Source organism: Ovis canadensis, chromosome 1 (genome assembly GCF_042477335.2).
Source record: "Ovis canadensis isolate MfBH-ARS-UI-01 breed Bighorn chromosome 1, ARS-UI_OviCan_v2, whole genome shotgun sequence".
In the NCBI taxonomy this organism is placed as follows: Eukaryota; Metazoa; Chordata; class Mammalia; order Artiodactyla; family Bovidae; genus Ovis; species Ovis canadensis.
Window position 1 is genome coordinate 202,406,080 of NC_091245.1, and position 21,760 is coordinate 202,427,839.

Consider the following 21,760-nt stretch of genomic DNA (forward strand, 5'->3'; position numbering starts at 1 on the left):
CCCAAAAAACTCGGGGTCCCCCTCCCCCACGCGTGCACCCCGTGCTCGCGCCGCGGCCAGCACTTCCGCACCGCGGGCCCTGCGGCCCGGGCCGGACGCGCGTTGGGTGCCCTGCGCCCGGCTCTCCTGCCACCCCGGAGGCGCTCTTGCCGGGGAGGGCTGGGGGTTCCCGAGGCGCCCGCGGGCGGAGGGTGAGGGGAAGGAAGGAGGATTTGCAACAATACCTCGGGGAGGAGGCCGCCGGGGCAGCGGCGGCGGCGGCGGCGGCTGGAGGCGGAGGCAGCGGCGAAGGAGGAGGTGCCCAGGCACTCCCCCTCCCATTGTCCCCAGCCCCGGCCAGGCCCGGCCCCGAGCCCCGCACCGCGCCCCGCGCCCCGGGCCGCGCAGCCAGCCCTTACCTTGCAGCGACCGGCTCTCCCCCGCTCGCTAAAGCTACTTATCCCGGGAAAGCTCGCGCGGGGCCCGGGAGCGAACCCACAGACAAAAAGTGAAACTTCGGCAAGGCTGGAGCGGCTGCTGGTTGGTGCCTTTCCCCCTCCTTCCTCCCACCGTCCCCACCCCCTCCCCTCGGTCTCCCGTGCGGTGCCCTGAGAGCTGGAGGCTGACGTCAGGGGCCTGAATTCCTGACTTTGCCTGCACGCATTTGTCCATGTAAGGTATGGGAAGGCGGGTGCCCGCGGGGCCGCGGCGCTCGCCGCCGGGGGAGGGGGCGCCCACCTCGGGGCCCGTGGCCCGGCCCCAAGGTGGGTGCATCGAGGGCGGTGGATTTCCTGGGAGGAAGAGAAGAAGACGCGGGGAACGCGGGGAGCTTGCAGAGGAGGAAGGGAAAGAGGGAGGTGTGGGGCCTTTGCCTGCCCTGGAGGAAGAGGAAGGAGACGTGGAAGGAGGAAGCGGCCGGGGCGAGGGGCTACTGAAAAAAATGAGGGAACCTGCGTCCACTGGTAGGAGACTACCAGACTAGGGAGTTGAGTCCGGGTAGACGAGCTCTGTGGTGGAATCCCCCTGCGAGATCTCGCTCGTGAGCCCCGCTCGGATTCCCAGCAAGGTTCAAACGTACTGGATGTCGGAACTGGCCCCGACCAACTTCCAGCCCGTCCACTTCACACGGGAAATCTGAAGCTCTCGGAAGAGAAACGACTCGTACAAGGTCATGCCCGCCACAGATCCCGGCGCGGGAGCCGGATGCTCAGTCTTCCAGCTATGTTCCTGTCTGCAGGCAGGGGCCCGACTCCCTCCTTCCCGCGGACCAGTCAGCGGGCTGGATGTCAGAGGGCAACGCGGACCACCCTGGGAAGAGATTCTGAGCTTCCCCGGACCCCGTACGCGGTCAGTTCCTGGAAGGTTCTGATTGCCAGTGAGCCCTGCATAGCCATGCTGATCAGTTGCTTCAAGGCAACTCCCTCCATCCAGTGCTCAAATAAACGAACCCCTGGAATTTACTTCACAGCCCTATCCAGAAACCCAAACTTTGTGCTTATAACTTCAAAAAAAATCTACGAACTGGGTGAATTAGTTTGAATAAAGGCAAGACCGTTCTTGGAAGGTTTGTGTAGGACTTTTTGCTCCGATATTTGTAAATGTGAGCAGCATGTGAGGGGCCTATAATATGCATTAGGCATTGCCTGGAAGGCACGCCAGGGCTGGAGACTCCTTTCCTTGTACTTCTGTCCTGCTTCCTGATGTCTAAACTAATCATTCCTCACCCCAGCACATTATAGAAGCACATTCTCCCAGGTTTATAAGATCTTCATAAAACAAAATGTAGTCCATCGTTGATATTTGACGTAAAAAAGTCAGGCAAAATAACTTACCCAACACAAAAACAGCAAGCAACTTGAACCCACCTCTGGTGTCTAGGTCACCTGACTGATCCCATGATTTTTCCACCCAGGGAGGAGGCCCTGATCTCCTAATTCATATTAATAAATGTTGAGAGTACACCATGAGTTACTAATTCATGAAATCTCCAAAAATTGGTTCTTTGGGGATTTGGTGTGACTTTTTTTTTTAAACCAAGAATTAAACAAATGCAGGAACACATATTTTTGCACTTAACCATTTATCAAGCATATTCTTTGTGCAAAGTCTTTGACTTCACACATTTCTGCTTCCAAAGTAATCTCTCTTGCTCTCAGTTTCTCATCTATTCATACAAAAATATGAAAATAGAGAAGTTCAGTAATGAAATATTTTTTCTCTTTGCAACTGGTATAGTTTGAAATAGGAAATGTGAGCTCCTATAGACATTTTGTTCTGGGGCTTAAAAAGATTATTCTCTTACACCACAATTCACTTATTCTATCCTCAACATTTCAACAAACCCACACTCTAAGTGGTACTGTTTAATATGAAAAATTCCTGATATCACACAAAATAAGAATGGATTCACCCATTCCCCATCGGATATAACGGGACTTGACCAGCATTTCTTTTTTTTTTTTCCTTCCCCAGTAACCCACTTATAAAGAATAATAGGGTTCTAATGAGGATTAATAAGATTTAATAAGGTATAATTAGAGCCATTCATTTCCTTCATCATACACATTGTAAGAGTGCTGTGTTAGATCCAGAAATGCTCCTAATTATGTTGAAACTGTTGTTGGGGAAGATCACTGTGTCACCCCTCCTGAAATATTTATGAAATGTTCAGGTGGGCCTGGTGTTAGCACAAGTATTATATAAAGTTAATCACAAAAGATAATTTCTACTCAGGAGGCACTCACCAGGAGTGTAAGAGGCAAAGTCATAAATTGGATGCTTGGCGAACTGCGTGCAATCTTGTCATCAGTGCAAACTCAAATCAAAAGCCTCATTTTCGTGTGCTGATCTGATTTCTTTTGTATTCACACTTCTCTCAACAACCCTATTAAAACCTGCTGCGTGCGGGGACTTGGGAAAGAAGGGAAGGCTATGTAAAGCTACAGGCACAATTCTAGAGAAATACAGGTTTACGAATTCAGAGACTGACAAAGCACAGAATTTCAGATAGGGTGGAGGATAAGTGACCAGAGGATTGCACACTGGTGGCCTGAAGCCCTACAGATGCAGTCTCATAGGTCCAGTGATGGCACGAAAGACTTTGAACAAGGCTAGGCTGTGGTGCCCCCATTTCCTTGCATCCAGGACCATCCCTTTCCCAGAGGCCATTGTGTAGCTCATGCCAGTCCTTTCTCTGACCTTACACACGCCTGACAAGATTCTAAGGATATTTCATCCATATTTAACTTAACCCTCACAAAACCCTTTTGAGCTTGGCAGCGGTATTTTCTCTAGCCCAAGAAGGTAAAGTAGCCTGCTCTTAACACAGAGCAAGTACATGGTAAGCTGTAATGCCCCTCTGAGCCCAGGCAGCCTGACTCTACTCACCCACTGCTGAGTGACCATCTGGTCTCAGTTTGAACATTCTGTTAAGTAGGTAGAATAGGGAAATGGAATCCAAAATGGCAGCGGCTAAAAAACAAGGAAGGTCAAAGGAAGGTCTGAGGACCAGAGTGAAGACTTCAGGTAGAAGAAACAGCACTCCTGGTTAAGCCCAATTTGCATAGGGCAGGCCCAGGTGGAGGCAAAAACATAAAAAAGGAGGAGCCAACGCTCTCTCTCTTTCTTTCTCTCCCGCATGCATGCACTGTCTCTCTCTCTCTCTCTCTCTCTCTCTCTCTCTCTCTCTCTCTCTCTCTCTCTCTCTCTCTCTCCCTTTCTCTCTCTCTCTCCCTCCCCCATGCGCTCCTCCACTCTCTTCCCTTCAAGTCTTTGGGCTGGCATGCCCTCACGCTTTGAGGATGGGTTCTCCTGCTATCTTCTAAATAAAATAGAGCTGTAACACTCATTTGCCTAAGAGCTATAACACGGTTTGTCCAAGACCTGAGAGCTGTGACGCGCCAAGGGCCTTAATGTCTGTCGCTCCAAATCTTTGTTGTGACGAGACAAAGAACCGAGGAACATACGCTCGCATGACAATTCCATTGTGCAGAACTCATAATCTGTCACAGCTGACCAAGAGGGTATGAAGAAGCTACTGGAGAAATAATAAGAACAGGGGTGTTAAAGATGGAAGATTAAAAACCAACTTGGTGTGGCTTCTCCTCAGTTTAAAACCCATCACGCCAAGCTCCTTCATGTGGTTTGCATAGCCCTTAAGGATTATGTCTGCCAGTCCTTAGCCCTCCAGCCAATTTGATGTCGGGTGGTTTCTCAGACACCTTAACTGCCCCACTTATCTGCCTTCTACAGGTTTTTCTGTCTTCTCCATATACGTGGTCACCCTTACCTAGCTTCTTTAGACTCCCCTTAAATATCACCTCTGAGACTCCTTTTTTAAAAAAAATATTATTTATTTAGGCTATACTGATCTTGGTTGCCTGGGTTGCATAGCAACCCACTCCAAAATTCTTGCCTGGAGAAGTCCATGGACAGAGGAGCCTGGCAGGCAATGGTCCACAGTGTCGCAAAGAGTCAGACACCTCTGATGGGATTTAGCATGATCTTGGTTGCAGCACACTGGATCTTCATTCTTCCTTGCAGCTTGCAGGGTCTTTAGTTGCAGCATGTGGGATCTGGTTCCCTGACCAGGGATCAAACCCAGACACCCTGCTTTGGGAGCACAAAGTCAGCCTCTGGACCCCCAGGAAAGCCCCTCTGAGAGGTCATTTTGCCCCTCCCACCACCTCCAGTGGATGTGTTGCCCCTACAGGGTACATCTGTCACTCTGCACTTAGTCCCTGTAACTGCATAATGCCATTGGTCACTTTGTCTTTCTTTGCTACTGGACTGAGAGTCTTAATGTGTCACTGAGTCTCTAACAAAGTGACCGCCTTTGTCATTGCAGGTATTCAACTGCTTTGTTTTGTTTTGTTTTTTTTCCCTTCTTGTTCCTGGTCAAAGGCAGAGGAAGATGCAGCAGGTGTAAGGCCTGGGCATTTAGATGAAACCAGATAACTTCCTCAAGAGATGGAGACTGGAGGTAAGCAGACCAGTGGGAAGAGAGAGGAAGAGTCAGAAGGACCTGCCCACCTGGAAACAGAAGCAGGATGGACAAGAGGGGGGTAAAAGAAAGGAAAGTTTGTAGTCCTTTCCTTGTCCTGAAACTGGCAAGGCACTTCCTCTTTGGTCTATTTCTTTACCCACACACACAGTTAGATTCTCAGACTTTATGCTCTCCAACACGCTCTTCAATCTGATGCTACTTTCAGCCTGCTGACTGAAGTCATCTTCCCAAAGCTTAGCATGCCACATGATAATTTGAAATATACTTGGTATATCAAACACATTAAATTCATGCTCTTCAGCTGTCCCTCCCTGGTTCTATGATGAGCTTTTCCAACTATAGATCATACCTCCAGCCTTCCACCATTACCACCACCAACACACACACACACACACACACACACACACACAGAGCTTCCTGCACTTCCTGCCTCTGGACTTTTTCTCATTTAGTTTCCTCTTCCGGAAATACTTTCCCAGCAGATGCAGATTTGTCCTGTCCTGCCAGCATCCTCTCAAGAAACCTCTTCCCTGTTGTTCATTTCCTCCAAATCCCCTTCAAGGATATGAAAATAATTTCTCTACCTTCTGAAAAATGTACACACTGAATTGTCCCACTGCATTGTAATTTTCCCAAGTGTGTTTGATCTGTTCCTGTTAATGCAACTCTTCACAGTGGGCTTCATGTCTTCATTTCTCCTCCTCAACAGCTATGGCATCACCTAGGAACTTATGACCAAATGTTATCCAGTGAGTGAATTAATGAATATGTATACTTCATCTTGGCTAGAAAAGCAGTTGTTCAGTCGCTCAGTAGCTCTTTGTGATCCTATGGACTGCAGCATGCCACGCTTCCTTGTCTTTCACCATCTCCTGGAGTTTGCTCAAACTCATGTCCATTGAGTCCATGATGGCATCCAACTATTTCATCCTCTGTTGTCCCCTTCTCCTCCTGCCTTCAATCTTTTACCAGCATCAGGGTCTTTTCCAGTGAGTCGGATCTTCGCATCAGGTGGCCAAAGTGTTGGAGCTTCAGCTTCAGCATCAATCTTTCCAGTGAATATTCAGGGTTCATTTCCTTTAAGGTTACTGGTTTAATCTCCTTGCAGTCCAAGGAACTCTCAAGAGTCTTCTCCAACACCACAATTCAAAGCATCAGTTCTTCAGCACTCAGCCTTCTTTATGGTCCAACTCTCACATGCATACATCACTACTGGAAAAGCCACAGTTTTAATTATAGGGACCTTTGTCGGCAAAATAATGTCTCTTTTTTAATATTCTGTCTAGGTTTGTCATAGCTTTTCTTCCAAGGAGCAAGTGTCTTTTAATTGCATGGCTGCGGTCACCATCCACAGTGATTTTGGAGCCCAGAAAACAAACTCTGCCACTCTTCCCACTGTTTCCCCATCTATTTGCCATGAAGTGATGGGACCAGATGCCATGATCTTCGTTTTTTGAATGTTGAGTTTCAAGCCAGCGTTTTCACTCTCCTCTTTCACTTTCATCAAGAGGTTCTTTAGTTCCTCTCTGCTTCCTGCCATAAGGTATTATCTGCATGTCTGAGGTTATTGTTATTTCTCCCAGCAATCTTGATTCCAGCTTGTACTTCATCCAGCCCAGCATTTCATATGTGCTCTGCATATAAGTCAAATAAGCAGGGTGATAATATACAACCTTGAAATACTCCTTCCCCAGCTTTGAACCAGTCCGTTGTTCTATGTCTAATTCTAAGTGTTGCTTCTTGACTCAAATACAGGTTTCTCAGGAGGCAGGTAAACTGGTCTGGTATTCCCATCTCTTTAACAATTTTTCTCAGTTTCTTGTGATCCACAGTCAAAGGCTTTACAATTAATGTTATCTTTCTGGAAGACTGGTTGTTTTATGTTAGACCATGACTCTGGACAGGTACAAGGAGGGATGAGGGAAGGGAGAGGATTTGTCATTTGTTACATTGTTTCCTGTGTGCACTGTTCTAGGCTTTCTCAACATTTAACATCAATTTTATAAATTATCTAATGATATAGTTCTGCTCTCAGAATGCTCAGTTGTATCCAACTTTTTTCAACCCCATGGACTACAACCCTCCAGGTTCCTCTGTCCATGGCATTTTTAGGCAAGAATACTAGAGTGGGTTGCCATTTCCGACTCTAGGAGATCTTCCTGATCCAAGAATCAAGCTTGTGGCTCTTGCATCTCCTGCACTGGCAGACAGATTCTATTACCACTGTGCCACCTTAAAGCAATGGTTGCTTTACAACTTCATATCAAATAAATTCTTGAAAAAAAAATGCTAAAGGTCATATTTTTCCGGGAAGAACCAAGCACAAGTGACAGTTTAAATATTTGATGTATTCTGATCAACCAGGTCAGATAAGCATCAGCCTTTTGTAAAGAGATGAAAACTTGATATGGTAAACAGTTGTGGTAGGCTTTTAGTAAATACACCATTAAGGATAATGAAGGCATACTGCAAATGAAGGCCTACTGTTTACTCTCTATTCTTCATACCTCATTGTACAGTGGGAAAAAAAAAATGACCTCCATGTGAAAAAAAAAAGAATAGATTATCTGACTTCCTAAATGAATACTTAATCCTTATTGTGTGAGAAAACCCTTGGTGTTTTCTTGGGAGAAAAATGGTGTCACAGCTCTTTCTTTATTGATTTTGAGCAATCAAACCAGTGTAGACAAATGATAGTTTATATCTGCCCACGAATTTCTGCACTATTTTACCTAGCTTTGTAGTCCAGTTTTGAAGCCAGAGGCTATCATGATTGTTTGAATTTTTATCAGATTGCAGGATCAGATTATTTGAATGCATTCTGGCCCATCCCAACTCAGCCCCTTACACAACTCAGCTGACTTTTGACCTCAGTAAGCCCAGAACAGAGGAGAGCTGTGACCATGCTTGGAAACCAATAAAACTTCAGAAGTCAGGCAGTCCAGTCAGACAGTGGGCCAGTCTGTGGTGGTAGAAATATTGATGGATGGAGCTTTAATCTCTGTTAGGTCCACTACCAATGCAAAGTTTCATAGAGGCTCAAACACAAAAGGAGGCAGTTTATGCCATATTTTTGTCTTAACAAGTATATAATATACACTTTGCTAACTCTACTAGACCTAGGAATAATGTTGAGAAAAATAGACATAGTGCTAGTTCTACATATTGAAAGAAAGATAGAAGTGTGTGTGTTAGATGCTCAATCATTCCAACCCTTTGGGGAACATGGACTGTAATCTGCCAGGCTCCTCTGTCCATGGGATTTTCCAGGCAAGAATACTGGAGTGGGTTGTCATTTCCTCCTCCAGGTGATCTTCCCAGCTCAGGAAGATCAAACCCACATCTCCTGTGTCTCCTGCATTGCAAGCAGATTCTTTACCCACTGAACCATGGGGGAAGCCACAAAGATAAAACAAGATAGCAACTCGAAGGGAAGGAGTGGGTGAGATAGCTCGGCTAAGATTTCCCAGTACACCACTGGATGGACTGGACCTGTTACTTCAGCCAGGAGTCTCTTTTGATAGTGATGGAGTGATGGAGCAGGCAAAGATGAGCCAGGAAATATCCCCCAGGACCTGCTGGAGGAACACAAACATGGAGCACACATTTCTGTCTTCATAATATAGCAAGAGGTAAAGGATGGTGTCCCAGGGTTTGATGCTTTCAGCCTTGGTCTTGGTGGCCTCTCTGCTTCCTTTAGGAAGCTGTGCAGAGCTGTGAGACATCGGAAGAGGGTCTGCTAATTCTGGATGATCTGGGTTTCTGGGGATATGCTTTAGGATGTAGTTTGCCCATTTGTGGCTGCGATACACAGCATCACCTACTCTTAGAGAATCACAGCAGATATCAAGGCTGGAGATAGCATTTGGGCCCAACAATAGGGATTTGATTTCGATTTCTATTTCCAACTACAGTTTTAGGTGAGTGAAAAGAGGTCCATGATATGCATATATATATACAAACAGCTATACCATAAAATTTACTTGTTTTAAGCATACAAGTGATTTTACATAACTTTATGGAACTGTATAAACATTAGTACACTCTAATATTAGAATGGAGAAGGCAATGGCACCCTGCTCCAGCACTCTTGCCTGGAAAATCCCATGGGCGGAGGAGCCTGGTAGGCTGCAGTCCCTGGGGTCGCGAAGAGTCGGGCACGACTGAGCGACTTCACTTTCACTTTTCACGTTCATGCATTGGAGAAGGAAATGGCAACCCACTCCAGTGTTCTTGCCTGGAGAATCCCAGGGATGGGGGAGCCTGGTGGGCTGCTGTCTATGGGGTCGCACAGAGTCGGACATGACTGAAGCGACTTAGCAGCAGCAGCAGCAGCAGCAATATCAGAACAGTTCCATCATCCCCCAAAGAAACCTTGCACCCCTTTACAGTCATTCCCCACTTCTGCCCGTAGCCTCAAACAACTACTTACCTACTTTCTGTCTCTATAATTTGCATATTCTGGACATTTCATGTAAATGGAATCATACAATGTATAGCTTTGCATTTGGCTTCTTTCGCTTAGCACAATATTTTCATGGTTCATTTATGTTCTAGCATGTATTAATGGTTTTTGTTCTTTTTTATGGCTTAATAATAGTCTATTGGATGGATATACCACATTCTGTTTATCCATTATCAGTTGTTGAATATTTGGATTATTTCAAATTTAGGGCCATTATGAATGACACTACCATGAATGTATCATGTAAAACTCTCTGTATGGTCATGTATTTTCATTTATCTTGAGTATGCAATGTTTTAAAATGGAAAAGAAAAGGATAAATAAACAAAATGGAATCTGAAAGGATATGAACCATGGTTTTCAAAGTGATTATCATTAGGTGGTAAAAAGATTTCTTCTTCTTATTTATCTAAATTTTCATTCAATAAGCTTGTATTATTCTAACTTTTCCTGTGTGTCTGTAATAAGACAAAGCCAACAAAGCTCTTCTTATTTAAAGCAAAAAAATCAACAAATATTTGGAAACTTTCAATCCCTCTTTTGACAACTGAATCTTCTTGGGAATCCATACCAGATGGTTTATAGTGAGATATTATTTTAAAATACTTAATGAGTTTTCTTACCCATATTTCTAACCATTAGCCCTTCACTCAACCAGTTAGCTTAAGACATTTTGTGTTAGTACATTCCCAGCGAAAGGGTAGACCTCAAATTAAATGAGACTAGATTTCTTCTACTTTGATGAATAAATTTAATTTTAATTAGAAGTTTCCAATTATAGATAATTTTCAAATTTTTATTTCTCACCTTTAAGTTGTGCCCTTTTGAGTTTTATTTCTCTCCTTTGAGTTGTAAGTTTAGTATCTTATTCAGTCTTTCTTTGAGAATCCTCAGATTCAGCATGGCTCTAGATTCAACTTCCTCAGTCCTCCTTACACCATACCTCCCTGCTTCTAACTACCACAGTCTCAACTCTGAATCATTCCTAACCTCCCTCTCCCCCTAACTCCTCTCTTCAATGTGTTGTCAAGTCTGACCAATTCTGCACCCCCGAATTCTCTCCTACTTGTCCCTTTCTGTGAGGTCAGGTCCTCATTGCAGGGTAGTCCCACCACTGATGCCTGTAGCATCCATGAATTCAGCCTGAAAGCAGAGTGAGGCAAGAGATAACCATAGAAATGCTGCTGTTGGTCCTCTCCACCAGGGCTCTTGTGAGCAAGAGATGTGAGATGTGAACCTGTTGTCCCCACTGAGCCTCCAGCCTTGGTCTGCCTTTCATTGTCGGTTCTCCCACATCTATGATTTTGTTGGTCAATGATAGCCAATTTTATTCAGCATTATCCTTAGTTAAAAGCCAACCACTGCTTCTGGGGCTGAACCAATAAACAACAATTAATCCTGGGGCTGCTAAGTCGCTTCAGTCATGTCCGACTCTGTGCGACCCCATAGACGGCAGCCCACCAGGCTCCCCCGTCCCTGGGATTCTCCGGGCAAGAACACTGGAGTGGGTTGCCATTTCCTTCTCCAATGCATGAACGTGAAAAGTGAAAGTGAAGTCGCTCAGTCGTGTCCGACTCTTCGCGACCCCATGGACTGCAGCCTACCGGGCTCCTCCATCCATGGGATTTTCCAGGCAAGAGTACTGGAGTGGGGTGCCATTGCCTTAATCCTGAAACTGGAGATAAAACAGCCTGGGTTGGGCTGCAACATGGCCCCTTCCTAAGTATTTTCCAAAGATAAATTCAAGCAAAAATTTTCACTACATGCTTTCCTTTCAATCATGAACACTAACATTAGATGGGGTTCCACCGAATGGTCACTAGGAAAATTCAAAGGCTCTTTGAGTACACAATATTATCACAATCCTACCAAAAAAAACAAAAAGAATAAAAATAGATATCTGTAGAGAACAGTAGATCAGCAATTCATGTTTACATCTTAAAATGATTTTTTTTAACCAAGGAAGCTTGGTGTTTTAACCTTGCATGAACCTCTCAAATTCCTAGTCTGACACACAGTATTATTTCATTTGTCAGACTGACTCATGGATTACCACACTACCTTAACGCCTCACCTTTAGATCCTGATCCTTCTACCTCCAGATCACTCAGGTGGCTGCAGCTGTGTAACTTGAGGTTCAAACACTTGCAGGGCAGAGAAAGCTCTAGCTATAAGATCTAGCTTCCTTTCAGCAGGAGCTGTCGTTGTTGTTATTTATGTATTTATCTATGTTTTTGTCTACTCTGTTTCTTCGTTACTGTGCGTGGGCTATCTCTAGTTGCAGTGAGCGGAGACTACTCTTTGTTGTAGTACGTGGACTTCTCATTGTGGTAGCTTCCTTTGTTGTGGAGCACAGGCTCTAGGCACAGGGCCTCAGTAGTTGTGATTCATAGGCTTAGTTGCCCCATGGAATGTGGAATCTTCCTAGACTGCAGATCAAACTCATGTCCCCTGCTTTGGACTGTGGATTCTTAACCACTAGACCACCAGGGAAGTCCTCAGCAGGCTTTTTTTAAATTTGTATACATATGTAAGTTTTCTCTGTACTCACAACATATGTTTTAATAAACAGACAGGGAAAGAATCAGAAGCCTTCAGGTTTTCCTTAGCAGAAAGGTAAGCAGTGTGAATGTTTTCTGGTGGCATTGCAAATTCTGAGTAGGACAGGTCACAGTTTTTAGGTCTCTTGTACTGTGTATTGATGAAGCACTCAACCATATAACTGATGGCGGGGAGGATGCCCAGGAGAAGAATGAAGAGACTTAGATTCCAGTCCCAACTCTGTTAATGATAAATAGTGAATGTGAAAGCACACTGCAAACTATAAACACCGTGCAAATGTATGAAACAGTTAGTATTGGTTTCCATGATTCCTAGAACTACTTTTCTTGTCTCCACTCACTGAACCTTTTCAACACTGTTCTCAAAATTAGCCTCCAGTGTTCTCTCATGGTCTAGTGAAAGTGAAAGTCGCTCACTCGTGTCCAACTATTTGCAACCCCATGGACTATATAGTCCGTGGAATTCTCTGTGCCAGAATACTGGCCTTTCCCTTCTCCAGGGGATCTTCCCAATCCAGGCATCAAACCCAGGTATCCCACATTTGCAGGCAGATTCTTTACCAACTGAGCTATGGGGGAAGCCCGATGTGGCTCTTAATTTGTCAACCTATTGATAACAATAGATCTACTAAACCACAATCTGACCCAAATGTGGTATATATTGAGCCTTGATTTCCCCAAATAGAATGTAGATAAGAAGACTTTCTAGGGGATCAAGCTCTTAGATGGAGGGTGACTGAGTTCAGTTCTGTTGTTCAATCATGTCCGACTCTGCAACTCCATGGACGGCAGCATGCCAGGCTTCCCTGTCCATCTCCAACTCCCGGAGCTTGCCCAAACTCATGTCCATTGAGCTGGTGATGCCATCCAACCATCTCATCCTCTGTCGTCCCCTTCTCCTCCCACCTTCAATCTTTCCCAGCATCAGGGTCTTTTCTAATGAGTCAGTTCTTCCCAACAGGTGGTCAAATTATTGGAACTTCAACTTCAGCATCAGTCCTTCTAATGAATAGTCAGGGTTGATTTCTGTTACAATTGACTGGTTTGATCTCCTTGCAGCCCAAGGGACTGTCAAAAGTCTTCTCCAACACCACAGTCCAAAAGCATCAGTTCTTCAGTGCTCAGCTTTCTTTATAGTCTAACTCTCACATCCATACCTGACTACTGGAAAAACCCTAGCTTTGACTATACGGACCTTTGTTGGTTATGTCTCTGCTTTTTAATATGCTTTCTAGGTTGGTCATAGCTTTTCTTCCAAAGAGCAAGTGTCTTTTAATTTGATGGCTGCAATCACCATCTGCAGTGATTTTGGAGCCCAAGAAAATAAAGTCTGTCACTGTTCCCATTGTTTCCCCATCTATGCCATGAAGTGATGGAGGGTGACTGGAGGGTGACTGAACTGATGTCTAAATGTTCTAAGTGCTTTCCTTAAAGAAAAAAAAAAAAAGTGGTTGCTGCAATGGGATGATGGTGAGTCACCAATTGAATTCTTTAAAGCACAGGGCTTTGAGATTTTATTCCTACCTCTGATTACAATGAGAGGATTATGCTTGATCACCAAGACAGAGGTAGAAAAACAGATGTTTCCTTCTGTTTTATAAAGACTAATTATTACAGTTCAGAAAGTGTCAAAATTGCAATGCTTCCCATTGCATGTTCCACACTTAATCCAAAGGGAAGTAGGATTCGTTGGGGGTAAAAATAAAGAGAATCAAAAATCCTGGACAGTTTCTCTGATCCTATTGCTAACCCCCTGCTTATAGTTTGATTATGAGATGATACCCTTTCATACTCAATTTGTTCTTCCAGAGAATGAGTGTAATGCCAGAAGTTCTCCCTGACCCAGCACCTTCTGGCTTAACTCAAAGTCTATAAAGCCACAGTTAATGACCTGGCAAAGGGTGTTGCTAGCTAAATAAAGCGATCATATGTCCCGCTAGCCCCAGACAATCCCAACACAATACCTCTTGTCTCCAGGTAATTACTAATACCACTGCCTTTCTCTCTCAAAACTGGCCCAATTTGGACAACTGATAATCCAGTCATGAATTTCATCCTAATAAGCTGTATGTAAGTACTTTACTCAAAGAAGAGAGTCGTATTTTAAAGTGCTATGCATGTGCTTTTGTTGACCATGATGGCTACTCCATTTCTTCTAAGGGATTCCTGCCCACAGTAGTAGATATAATGGTCATCTCAGTTAAATTCACCCATCCCAGTCCATTTTAGTTCACTGATTCCTAGAATGTCAATGTTCACTCTTGCCATCTCCTGTTTGACCACTTCCAATTTGCCTTGATTCATGGACCTAAAATTCCAGGTTCCTATGCAATATTGCACTTTACAGCATCGGATCTTGCTTCTATCACCAGTCACATCCACAGCTGGGTATTGTTTTTGCTTTGGCTCCATCACTTCATTCTTTCTGGAGTTATTTCTCCACTGATCTCCAGTAGCATATTGAGCACCTACCGACCTGGGGAGTTCCTCTTTCAGTATCCTATCATTTTGCCTTTTCATACTGTTCATTGCATTCTCAAGGCAAGAATACTGAAGTGGTTTGCCATTCCCTTCTCCAGTGGACCACATTCTGTCAGAGCTCTCCACCATGACCCACCCATCTTGGGTGGTCCCACACAGCATGGTTTAGTTTCATCGAGTTAGACAAGGCTGTTGTGCATGTGATTAGATTGACTAGTTTTCTGTGAGTATGGTTTCAGTGTGTCTGCCCTCTGATGCCCTCTCGCAACACTTACCGTCTTACTTGGGTTTCTCTTACCACAGTAATCCAAGTCTATGCCCCAACCAGTAATGCTGAAGAAGCTGAAGTTGAACGGTTCTATGAAGACCTACAAAAACTTCTAGAACACCCAAAAAAGATGTCCTTTTCATTATAGGGGACTGGAATGCAAAAGTAGGAAGTCAAGAAACATCTAGGGTAACAGGCAAATTTGGCCTTGAAATATGAAATAAAGCAGAGCAAAGGCTTAATAGAGGTTTGCCAAGAAAATGCACTGGTCATAGCAAACACCCTCTTCCAACAACACAAGAGAAGGCTCTACACATGGACATCACCAGATGGCCAACACCAAAATCAGATTGATTATGTTCTTTGCAGCCAAAGATGGAGAAGCTCTATACAGTCAGCAAAAACAAGACCGGGAGCTGACTGTGGCTCAGATCATGAACTCCTTATTGCCAAATTCAGACTTACACTGAAGAAAGTAGGGAAAACCACTAGGCATTCAGGTATGACCTAAATCAAATCCCTTATGATTATATAGTGGAAGTGAGAAATAGATTTAAGGGACTAGATCTGATAGATAGAGTGCCAGATGAACTATGGACTGAGGTTCATGACATTGTACAGGAGACAGGGATCAAAACCATCCCCATGGAAAAGAAATGCTAAAAAGCAAAATGGCTGTCTGGGGAGGCCTTACAAATAGCTGTGAAAAGAAGAGAAGTGAAAAGCGAAGGAGAAAAGTAAAGATATAGGCATCTGAATGCAGAGTTCCAAAAAACAGCAAGGAGAGATAAAAAAGCCTTCCTCAGAGATCAATGCAAAGAAACAGAGGAAAAGAACAGAATGGGAAAGACTAGAGATCTCTTCAAGAAAATTAGAGATACCGAGGGAATATTTCATGCAAAGATGGGCTCGATAAAGGACAGAAATGGTATGGACCTAACAGAAGCAGAAGATATTAAGAAGAGGTGGCAAGAATACACAGAAGAACTGTACAAAAAAGATCTTCACAACCCAGATAGTCAGGATGGTGTGATCACTCACCTAGAGCCATACATTCTGGAATGTGAAGTCAAGTGGGCCTTAGAAAGCATCACTACAAACAAAGCTAGTGGAGGTGATGGAATTCCAGTTGAGCTACTTCAAATCCTGAAAGATGATGCTGTGAAAGTGCTGCACTCAATATGCCAGCAAATGTGGAAAACTCAGCAGTGGCCACAGGACTGGAAAAGGTCAGTTTTCATTCCAATCCCAAAGAAAGGCAATGCCAAAGAATGCTCAAACTACCGCACAATTGCACTCATCTCACATGCTAGTAAAGTGATGCTCAAAATTCGCCAAGCCAGGCTTTAGCAATACGTGAACTGTGTACTTCCAGATATTCAAGCTGGGTTTAGAAAAGGCAGAGGAACCAGAGATCAAATTGCCAACATCCATTGGATCATAGAAAAAGCAACAGAGTTCCAGAAAAATATCTATTTCTGCTTTATTGACTATGCCAAAGCTTTTGACTGTGTGGATCACAATAAACTGTGGAAAACTGTGAAAGAGATGGGAATACCAGACCACCTGACCACCTCTTGAGAAACCTATATGGAGGTCATGAAGCAACAGTTAGAACTGGACGTGGAATAACAGACTGGTTCCAAATAGGAAAAGGAGTACGTCAAGGCTGTTTATTGTCACCCTGCTTATTTAACTTATATGCAGAGTACATCATGAGAAACACTGGGCTGGAAGAAACACAAGCTGGAATCAAGATCCCTGGGAGAAATATCAATAACCTCAGATAGGCAGATGACACCACCCTTATGGCAAAAAGTGAAGAGGAACTAAAAAGTTTGCTGATGAAAGTGAAAGAGGAGAGTGAAAAAGTTAGCTTAAAACTCAACATTCAGAAAACAAAGATCATGGCATCTGGTCTCATCCCTTCATGGGAAATAGATGGGGAAACAGTGGAAACAGTGTCAGACTTTATTTTGGGGGGCTCCAAATCACTGCAGATGGTGATTGTGGCCATGAAATTAAAAGACGCTTACTCCTTGGAAGGAAAGTTATGACCAACCTAGATAGCATATTCAAAAGCAGAGACATTACTTTGCCAACAAAGGTCCGTCTAGTCAAGGCTATGGTTTTTCCAGTAGTCATGTATGGATATGAGAGTTGGACTGTGAAGAAAGCTGAGCGCCAAAGAATTGATGCTTTTGAACTGTGGTGTTGGAGAAGACTCTTGAGAGTCCCTTGGACTGCAAGGAGATCCAACCAGTCCATTCTAAAGGAAATCAGTCCTGGGTGTTCTTTGGAAGGACTGATGCTAAAGCTGAAACTCCAATGCTTTGGCCACCTCATGCAAAGAGTTGACTCATTGGAAAAGACCCTGATACTGTGAGGGATTAGGGGCAGGAGGAAAAGAGGATGACAGAGGATGAGATGGCTGGATGGCATCACCGATTCGGTGGACATGAGTTTGAGTGAACTTTAGGAGTTGCTGATGGACAGGGAGGCCTGGGGTGCCGCAATTCATGGGGTCACAAAGAGTCGGATATGACTGCGTGACTGAACTGAACTGATGCATGTTCAGGGTTGGGGAGGAATTACTTATAATAATTCTTATATTCTTTCACAAATGTTTTCAGGTACCTCCTATAAGACAGGCACTTGACTAAATAAATACTAGGGATACAACAGAGAATGACATACCAAGGGGTTTGCTGGTTAGTTGGGGTTATAAATAGATACACACATACAATTACTAGAGAGAGTGATTTGTGTTAAGATAAGGTTGTGTCTCAGAGTGTCATGAGAGCCTATGGGAGGGGCACCTGGGTCTTGGGGAGAGAGGGAGGGCAGAGATTTGTTGAAATAAACAATTGATAAGATGATACACAAGAGAAGAGCAGGCCTTAGTTAGCTAATGGAATGCAGGACAAGGAGAAGTACTCCAGGCAAAGGATATAGCACAAATGAAGATTGTGAAGTCATGGTAGGGACAAAGAGTTAAAAACAGTTCATTATAGATTGAGCACAGAATGTGGGGAGAATAAGAAAAGAAGAGCTTATGAGGGAGAAAGCAGCAAAGCTAGAAAAATCTGGAGGAAGATGGAGAGGGGATGCAATTCAGAGAAAGGAACATGGAGAGGTATTATCACGTGGTAGAACAGCCAGCAATCTAGCCTGGTTGATGACTTCATCCAAAGTTCATGGAGAAGTTTTGAGCAAGAGATGGGCTGCCCAGAGTTATGCTCAGGTCAATGGTTCTGAGCAGAAGCACTGAGAGTATGTGAGCTTGGCTCCTGTTTCTGGTCCCTCTTAGCCTGACTCATCACTCAAGTGGGTCAACTTGCATGCATATACACGTGTAGACTTTAGAAATCACTTAATCCCATCCTCCTCTGCTTTAATAGATAAGGAAACTGTTCCTATGGGAAGATCTGTACCTGATAGTGTCCTAGGTAGCTACCTCCTTCCCCATCAGAACTCTATTTCTACTTTCTCAGAGCTATGAAACCCCAGACTCAACCAACAGACCTGTACAGAATGAAAACCCAAAGACACCAGAAACTGGGCCAAAAATAGAGTATGACATGGCTTTCTCTGAAAATGGGTTCCACCTGGACCCAAGTGGATAGAGAGGAGTCAAGGATTTATTGTGTTATAAGAGCACTCCGGGAATGGGTGATGGACAGGGAGGCCTGGCGTGCTGAGGCTCATGGGGTCGCAAAGAGTCGGACATGACTGAGTGACTGAACTGAAAAGCAGATGACCACTCATTTAAGGAATGGAAACCAGGGGACATCCCTGGTGTCCAGTGGTTAAGAATCCACCTTGCAATGCATGGCACGCAGGTACCATCCCTGGTTGGAGAACTAAGATCCCACAAGCCACGGAGCCGCTAAGCCCACACAGTCTGGCAACTACTGAGCCTGGGTACTCTGGAGTGCATGCTCTCTGAGAAACACTGTCAGGATCACTCATTACCAAACAGATGGGTCGAAGCATCTGCAAAAATAGAAAAAGTTTGGTGCTCTCTTGTAGCAGTGTCTGGGTCAAAGTTCCCTTTTATCCCTTTCCTTGTGACATTTTATCTTTTTGAGACTAATGCTGTCATTGAACACAAATTTCTCTTCCAGGACCCATCACTCAAGTAAGGCTTAACATTATTGAGAAAAAGAGTTAAGTATGATTAAGTCCTTCTCCAAGGGATCTTCCTAACCCAGGAAATGAACTCAGTTCTCCTGCACTGCAGGCAGATTCTTTACCAATTGAGCTACCAGGGAAGCCCAAAATAATGTTAAAAGAAATCAGAACACTTTTTTCTGTTAAAAAAATATATATTGGAAGGAAATAAAGCAAATTATTTAATAATAAAATTTATTTCTTTCTAAATCTCTGTAGTTTTTAAGTTTTCTTGAATGAACTGATTGTCATAGATTATAAAAATGCATTTAAAAATAAGTATTTTCTGACATCATGAGAAGATCTAACCCAGGAAGCAAATCATAACTTATATAGGAAATTTTCCTTTCCAGCATTTTCTCTCACTGTCCCCTTCCTGCTCTCTGTTCTAACAAATCTACCTCATACTCTGTCACCTTAGAGTCTTTACTCACTGGGAAATCCGCATCCCCTCGTCTATCAAAAGTGTCTGCAGAGACAAATCCTATGGTCCTGCAAAGTCAGTTAAGATGACACCTTGTCTATGAAAACCTCCATGATAATTAGAACCATTGGTATTCTAACTGCCTTCAACTGCTTGTATGTCTCTTCAGGTCTTTCCTGCTTTATATCTCATGTTACTAAAAGTAATAGTATTAGCAGTAATAATGCCTTTGCTATACTATGAACTCATCAAGGCCTTTAGGAATTTTGAAAATACCTTGATTACAGTAAACAGAGGTGGTTGGTAAATAAGTGAATTTGTCCTAGGATTTGAGTCAGATCTAAAAGACTGGAAAATCGTGCCGTGTCTTCTTTTTTTCCCTTTTTCCAGCTGTGTAGCATTGCTTTGAATTTGGTTAGTATAGCAACTAAGTAGTTTTAGTAACAGTCGCTTTTTAGGCTTGACAAATAGAAAAACACAAGAGAATGCTTGTTTCTTTTTTAAAAACACCAAAAGAACATGTTGTATCTTTCTTTATTTAGAACAACTTACTATCCTGCCTTGGGCAACTAGCTTCCTGGGTTCCAGAGGAACTGTTGGCTCTAAAATTAGAAGAAATGAGTTTGGATTAAGAGCTCTCTAAGGCCTCTTCCAAATCTAGCCTTCTATGATCCTGAAAATGATGATAAAGCCAAGTCTGACTTTTAGAGACTTCGATTGTTGTGTTCTAAATATTATGTCAAAGTACCATAACTATTAATAATGTTTAGCATTTACAAGAATGTGCAGCCTGATTCTTTCTTGATTCTTCTGATCTAGTCTCTGCTTTAGTATTTTTTTCTTTCTGGAAGAACCTAAAGTCAAAAGCTTCCTCTCTGTTTGGCTTCTCAAGTGCAGACATGCCTTCTGCAGCTACAGCCATCCCCAGTTAACCTGTCTCCTCACCACAAGGGCATGAGCCCCCATGACTCAGCAATCCCAGGCTCTGGAAGAGTCCATCATCATGACAAACCATCGGCCATTAGATTTCTTGCACAGTAGTTTTGAACGAGGCAAGTACAACTTTCTTTTCAATATAAATCTCCAGATCCAATGAAGTGGCCAACTTTTAATTCTTCCCATGGGAATTTTATTGATAATCTATTAAGTACGTAGTTACGCCTTATAAACTGTGGATGATATGTAACACATAATCTACCATAACACAAATAAGTAACATTTATTTCCAATTTTACCATTTACAGGTGGTTTCCACAGGTATGTGTGCCATATTGTCTCTTAGAATTCATATCAATGATTGTCGGGGTGATTTTCAAATGTGTTGTCATTAAGAAGAGAGGCCTGTTTCCCACACTTTGTTATGGTCAACACAGAGTGGAGTCCAATCATCAACACTTCCAGGTCAACAGACATGGATGGGGATGTTCTATTTTGTTCATTCAACCTGAGATGATCACTCAGTATATACATATAACAACTGCCCAAGTTCAAATCAAAATTTTCTTTCTCCTAAATCTTCTTAGATTTCCACCTCTCCTCCAAGAAGTATCTCATCCCTTTTCTGAATACCCATAGCACTTTTCCTATATCTCATCAATCATATTTTTATTATTTAAAAAAAATTATGACACTTTCCCTCCTTGTTCATATTTCATTTCCTCTACTACTCTAGACCCATTGAACCAGAGTCTATGGGGCATCTGCAGTTATAAAAAGCCTTATGGTCCATATGTGGTGCCAGGGCCACCTGTGTGAAAGGCAGGAATCATACATGTAAGTCACGTGTCCCTCAAGGGACAGTAGACCCAGCAGTGAAGAAACCAGGTGCTGGTGTGCCAGGCCACCCAGACTCACAGCCCAGCTCTGACACAAATTAGGCCTTGGGCAATCACTCAACCAATGTGAACTTAATGCATGAATGAGGAGACAGTAATAATAGAACATATTGTTCCCCTATGGCAACCTGTGCCCAGGAGCTGCTTCCTAATTAAATATTACAAAAATATACATACTGGGACTTCCCCAGTGGTCCAGTGGCTAAGACTCCGTGCTCCCAATACTGGGGATCTGGCTTTGATCTCTAGTCAGGGAAATAGATCCCACATGCCCCAACTAAAGATCGTACCTGCTGCAACTGAGACCTGGTTCAGCCAAATAAACAAATTAAATAAATAAAAATAAATGTTAAAAAAAACCCATAAAGATATAATTTCATTACTGTGAAGAACAACCACATGCATAGACTTTTATCACTTATTTCTCAAGGGACTTAGAGGACTAATTGATTTAGATTCATAAACCGGAGCCCTCTGTGATCCTTACAAAGCCTATATACTAATGTTGCTTAGTCCCTAAGTTGTCATGTCCAACTTTTAGCAACCCATGCACTGCAGCATGGCAGGCC

At 43.4% G+C, this 21,760-nt stretch overlaps 1 protein-coding gene and 1 long non-coding RNA gene across 6 annotated transcripts in view; one reads left to right on the forward strand and one right to left on the reverse strand.

The window, feature by feature from the left end:
• The window catches only part of LPP (LIM domain containing preferred translocation partner in lipoma), a 736,773-nt gene extending 735,947 nt beyond the window's left edge, over window positions 1–826 (reverse strand). Inside the window, exon 1 of one of the 4 annotated variants that reach the window (XM_069557960.1) lies at window positions 399–826. The gene's annotated coding sequence lies outside the window, so the exon portion shown is untranslated. Of the gene's footprint in view, window positions 1–224 lie in introns of all 4 variants that reach the window. The other 3 variants (XM_069558022.1, XM_069557996.1, XM_069558060.1) reach the window with 3 other exon arrangements.
• Window positions 84–15,582, forward strand: LOC138422719 (uncharacterized). 2 transcript variants are annotated; one of them, XR_011249993.1, is made up of 4 exons: window positions 575–656; window positions 4,882–4,960; window positions 13,988–14,080; window positions 14,795–15,582. It is a non-coding gene; the product is annotated as an uncharacterized lncRNA (long non-coding RNA). The 2 variants fall into 2 exon arrangements; XR_011249992.1 differs by lacking the exon at window positions 13,988–14,080 and having other exon boundaries at window positions 84–656.
• Window positions 15,583–21,760: the final 6,178 nt, after the last annotated feature.